The sequence below is a fragment of the Bubalus kerabau genome, chromosome 14 (genome assembly GCF_029407905.1).
Source record: "Bubalus kerabau isolate K-KA32 ecotype Philippines breed swamp buffalo chromosome 14, PCC_UOA_SB_1v2, whole genome shotgun sequence".
Classification (NCBI taxonomy): Eukaryota; Metazoa; Chordata; class Mammalia; order Artiodactyla; family Bovidae; genus Bubalus; species Bubalus kerabau.
Genome location: NC_073637.1, coordinates 8,889,665 through 8,895,664, shown reverse-complemented (window position 1 = coordinate 8,895,664; position 6,000 = coordinate 8,889,665). Strand labels below are relative to the sequence as shown.

At 43.1% G+C, this 6,000-nt stretch overlaps 1 long non-coding RNA gene across 1 annotated transcript in view; it reads right to left on the bottom strand.

The window, feature by feature from the left end:
- Positions 1-1,965: 1,965 nt before the first annotated feature.
- LOC129627179 (uncharacterized) overlaps positions 1,966-6,000 on the bottom strand; it is a 54,188-nt gene continuing 50,153 nt past the window's right edge. The window contains exons 2-3 of the long non-coding RNA XR_008702459.1: positions 4,849-4,926; positions 1,966-2,286 (exon numbers count right to left, since the gene is read on the bottom strand). This is a non-coding gene — a long non-coding RNA (uncharacterized LOC129627179). The remainder of the gene's footprint in view (positions 2,287-4,848; positions 4,927-6,000) is intronic.

Genomic DNA, 6,000 nt, shown 5'->3' with positions numbered 1-6,000 from the left:
TATGGATCTTTTCAATGAACTATCCTTTTGAAAACAAATCTCCTTACCGTGTCCTTATTTTCTATTTAATCACTCTTGGTTTTATCCTGATTTTATTTAAAGTTTCTTTCAGTTTATTCTATGGTTCTTTACTTTTAGTTTTTGTATTAAATAAGTAGCTTAAGATTTCGTTTTTTTTTTCTAATACATACGTTAAGACAATATGTTTCCATCTAAGTACCTTTTAGATTACATTACTCATAATTTAACATGTAATGCCTTTATCACCACTCACTTCTGAATTTCCATTATGAATTCTGCTCTAATTCATGAATTATTAATTGTTACTTTTCAATTGCTAAACATATGTTGTGTTTCTTTGCACAATTTCACTCTAGCAAAGTGGTGGTAGTCTATTCTCCTTACAGCAATAAAGCAGAAGGTTCTCAGAAAAAAAAAAAATTCTGGTGGAGATAATAAACAATCAGGTTTATCTCACAGAAGAAAAATAGAAATAACTTTGCTAGATCAAATATACAACCACATAGAATAGTGTTTACTTACCACTGAGTTTAATCTTATGGGTATGTTGTCATTCAACCAAGATTTATTTACTACTTGATACAGGCAAGATATGTGTTGGGACTGAAGAGACAATTTAGTAGGGGGAGAAATCAAACCCGTGAAGGGTTCTATGATGGGGGCCAGCAGAGAGTCTACAGAGTGAGAAATGAGGCTCCTAGGAGGCGAAGAGACAGAAGTCCCCAGGTGATGGTGAATGATGCCCCAGGCCTGGGAGCAGGCTGGACAAATGCATGAGGAACCACAGAAGAGGGGGACTCAGGTAAGACCCAAGAATGGCTCTAGCATTGAGTCCTTTTTTAGCAACTCCCAGAAATGAGAAAAGTGACAGGACTCAGAGTAGAATAGCCTACTTAAGTGATGGTTTGGAAGTTGAACTTCTCTCTCATAGCCCTCTAGCCTCTCGATGGATTTACACTGCGTCTTCCTTTGCTAAGAGGTCCAGGTGGGTGGTCCTTACTTTAACATGTAGGGGAAAACAAGAGCTAGTTGGTCTACCAGCAACTCAGAACCACTGGACACTCTCACACCCCCGCAGGTGGGGAACAGAGGCGATAGCACAGCGGGGGCTGTGTTCTCCCCGCATGCCAGGCACTGCACTGGGCGCCTTATCAGCATTAGTTCATTCAACCCCCCAGGAGCTGGAGTAAGTCCTGGTGATAGGCTTCATATTGCAGATGAGCACACTGAGTTCCAGGGTGCTAAGGACTTGCCCAAGGTTGCAGAGCTAGAAAGAAGCTGAGATAGGATTCTGTCCTTTCAGCTCCTTCTCTCTGGAAAACAAGAACATTAGTTTTTCTCCTGGGGTTTCCCAGAGGTAACAGTGCAGACTTACCAGCAATCCTCAACATTAACAAAGGCTCTGTAGGAGTTTTACTGAAACAACAGTCTCGTGGGTGACCAAAGCAACAGGTAATCTATTAAATAATCATACTAGTTAGGATGCTTTCAGCTAAAAACAGCAGATGATTTCACTAACCGTGGCTTCAAGGTGAGGTCTTGTTTTCAATAACAACGTGTCCAGTAGCTGGTGGTTCCAGTACTGACTCAGCACCGGGTCAGTGCCGTCAAGAACCCACCTGTTCCCTTCTCTCGGAGCTGATGAGCTTTGTGCATAAACTGCGCCACCATGCACAGCCCTAAGGTGGCAATCCAAAAGGAAAAGGGAGGCATGCTGCTTTTTAAAATAAAATCTATTTTTATCATGGGACTTCCCTGGTATGCTCAGTGGTGAAGAATCTGCCTGCCACTGCAGGAGACATGGGCTTGATCCCTGGGTCAAAAAGATCCCCTGGAGGAGGAAATGGCTACCCATGCCAGTATTCTTGCCTGGGAAATCCCATGGACAGAGGAGCCTGGCGGGCTACAGTCCATGGGGTCACAAAAGAACTAGACACAGCTTAATGACTAAACAGCAGCATTTTAATCATGGAGCAGTATTTTCTGGAAGTCTCCTCCAAACACAGCAAACTTTCCTTTACATGTCATTAGCCCAGATTGATTTCCACGAACACCCCTCGCTGCCAGGAAAGCTCAAAAGCAAAGATCCAGCACTTTCTGGCCGTCAGGAGAGGTGGGCTCTTCTTTGACACAGAAGGATGAGGGAGCTGGTCATTGGTCAGGCAGCCAGCAGTGTCTGCTGCAGAAGCTCCAGTTGATAGTGTTTTATTGCTGTCTCCTGCTTTGCATTTATCATCTGCTGATTTATACCCATGGATGATTAATCTAGGAAGAGGAAACAATTAGTTATGACTTAAAAACCAAATTCTGATTGGTGGAAACTCTTTCAAAGCCGAGAATCAATCATGGAATTTCTTCCATCGAGCGCTAAGGTTCTTCCCCGGAGTTTACTTACTGTTTCTTTTGGGGCTATCCAAAGAGTCTGGATCATGTACAATTTGTTCCAAGGAGCAGTGGTGATGGCAGAGGACAGGGGCTGAGGAGATACTAGAGAGACCCCTCCCAGAACTGTCCCCAATATGCCCTGCTTTCCAGATGGGCGTGCAGCTCTTTGGAGTGAGATGGTGCCCTGGGCCACCCACCCTATCTCCCCCCCTCTCCATCACCACCCTGCCATGATGTATTCCTGCAGGTTTCTCTGGCGAAGATTAGTTCTGACTCTAATTAGATCAGAGGATGCCTCATTGCCTCTTTCTATATTCAGTGCTGGCTACATGGGCAGGGGCAGCAGAATGGGGTGTCACTAAGTAAAACTGTCATTGTTGTTCAGTCGCTAAGTCATGTTCAACTTTTTGCTACCCCATGGACTTCACCTTGCCAGGTTCCTCTGTCTTCCACTATCTCCTGGAGTTTACTCAAATTCATGTCCACTGAGTCCATGATGCTACTTAACCATCTCATCCTCTGCTGCCTCCTTCTCCTTTTGCCTTCAGTCTTTCTCAGAATCAGGGTCTTTCCCAATGAGTCATCTCTTTGCATCAGGTGGCCAAAGTATTGCAGGTTCACCTTCAGTATCAGTCCTTCCAATGAATATTCAGGGTTGATTTCCTTTAGTATTGACTGTTTTGGGTTCCTTGCAATCCAAGGGACTCTCAAGAGTCTTCTCCAGCACGACAGTTTGAAAGCATCAATTCTTTGGTGCTCAGCCTTCTTTATGGCACAACCCTCACATCTGTCCATGACCACTGGAAAAACCAGAGCTTTGTTGACAAAGTGATATAAAATTAGATAATAAAAACTAGTTGATACAGTTTACAGTTTTTTGAAAATGTGTCCCTCATGCAAAATGCAAGATGTCGCAGCCTTCTTACACAGAGCTGGCCAAGAAATGAGTTTGTCAGTGCTAAGAAAGGAGATGATTTTTTTAAGCTGTATTTTTTTTTAAATATTTGGTTCTTTTAAGTGGATATAGATATTTTTTTTTTAATTGCCAACTTTGAACTCTTTGAAGACCGATGTCCCCGATCTGAATTTCTTCAGATGGCCATTTGTAATGAAATACCATTTAATTTTCCTCTTCAAATGTATTCTACTTTTCTTGCTCTCTTGCTTTCTTGAAAGTTTGCAGAACTATTTGTCACTGGCCCCCATAATAAGGTCCCAAATTAGGATGCACTTGTGGAATGAATGCCTTTGTGTGTGTATATATATATACTTGGCAACTGGCTTTAATTTATAATTTAGTTCTGTTCCTGCAGCTGATGGCAAGGGAGCATGACTTTTGAGAATGCCAAGGTGTACTTACTTTTTGAACACAATTTACACATTAAAAGAAGTTGCCAGCTTCCCTGGGTTTCTGCATGTTCACGCATTTTCAATTATAAACCACCATATGTATTCAGTAAGGAAGATGGATAAAAGAGAGAATGTGGGCTGGTTAGCAGGGCCAGATTCTGAGGAACAGAGAATATTTTCACTTAATTGAATTGGCAAAATTATTGGCAATATTTTGCTTTCAAAAAAGGAGGGAGACAGAGTTCCTATTTCTTGGTAGTACACTGTGACAGGAACTAATTTGCCTATGAGGTCAAAGTTAGAGGAAATCTTTTCCCCTTCTGGAGGCTCCACTAATGTGAAGACCCATTTCATGGGAGCTGCACCTAGTCTTTCTGTAGTTTCAGTCAGCTAGAACAGGGTTGTGGGGGAAAAACCTTCAGGAAAGGAAAATTCAGAGGCGTGATGCAGTCATTTCCTAAAAAAGAAGAAAGACACCCTAAGCACCCACGCAGTATTGATGCCCAGGACCCCACCTCCTGCCCCAACCACATCCACCCCTCAGTGTCCCTGGGATTGCCTGAGGATCTCAGTAGCCCAGGGCAAGCCCAGGGCAGCTGGTCGGGACTTGGCTAAAGACTGAGCCTTTGTTCAGCCAAACCAGGAACAGTGTGTGTAAGCAGATGGGGTATGGAATGGGAGCAGGGTTCCGGCCAATGGAGAGAGATGACAGCTGCTTTAGGAAAGAAAATCTGAGAAAATTAAAAGAAGCTTAAAGAAGAAATTTAGGTCTGGGCATCAGTATATGTGATGTATTTCTCTGTAATCTTAAACAGTCTTCAGAAATAATACTCAAAAACAAACTATCTTTCTCTTTCAAGTTTTAAGAGTTGATTTTTGATGACAGAGGAGGAGGTAGTTTGGAGTGTACGTATGTGTGTGCGTTGGCTTGTTTTTTGATGCATATGTGATGAGAAATGACTTACGTGTAGACTGGGCAATGCAAGGGTTATAGCTTAATCCAGGTTATAGCAAGAGACAAGGCTCAGAAACCCTAAAAGTGGCTCAGGATAAAAGCGGGCAGTGCAAGAGTCATTCACATGATTTCCTTACCTTGCAGTGCCCAATCTGGAGGATTCTGTTCCTAAAAATCTTCTTGGATGAGAATTTCAGGCTGACAAACTGAAGTTCCTAAAAGGAAGGAATGAGAGTTGATACTAAATCAAGCAAACACAAGGGACATTTTGTACATCCTAAGTGAATGACTGCTGTTGTTGTTCAGTTGCTAAGTCGTGTCCAACTCTTTGTGATCCCATGGACTGTAGCCTGCCAGGCTTCTCTGTGATGGGGATCTCCAGGCAAGAGTACTGGAGTGGGTTCCCATTTCCTTCTCCAGGGATCTTCCCAGATCAGGGATCAAATCCATGTTTCCTGCAGTGGTAGGTGGATTCTTTATCACTGAGCCACCAAGGAAGGGGCCCTATACAGTTGGCATCCATTTGCCATTTTTATTCTTAAGTAATTTTTAAGGATCTTAAAAAATTACTTCTTCCCTGCAGTTTCAAAGGGATGCTTGAAAATCCTTTATGAGATGCAGGCTGAACAAGCACAGCTTGTGAAGCAATTAAAATGCACTTGTGCTTGGTTCTCCCACCACTTCTTTAAAATGTATCCAATGGGGCAACTTCTGCCTTTGGAAGAAAGTAAGGTTAAGTCCAAGACTTTTCTGATGACTCTCAGGTAACTGGCATTTCCATAGCCATTTTAAGTCTCAGAAATTAAGTGTCCAGTCAAAGGTATGAGCCAAAAATCTAAATAAGACTTGATAGTGAGTCTTCCTACTTCCTGAGAGTTTGCTGGGACAGCAAGGAGATAAAACCAGTCAGTCCTAAAGGAAATCAACCCTGAATACTCATTGGAAGGACTGATGATGAAGCTGAAGCTCCAATACTTTAGCCACCTGATGCAAACAGCTGACTCATTGGAAAAGACCCTGATGCTGGCAAAGATAGAAGGCAGAAGGAGAAGAGGGTGACAGAGGATGAGATGGTTGGATGGCATCACTGATTCAATGTACATGAACTTGGGCAGACTCCAGGAGATGGTGAGGGACAGGGAGGCCTGGTGTGCTGCAGTCCATGGGGTCATAAAAAGTCATCCACGACTTGGTGACTGAACACAACTTCCTGCTTATCCCAGCTCATATGTTTTTAGGGTGGAAGCCCATGAAGGGAAAGCTGGGGACTTCGGGACCAACTTGTCTTT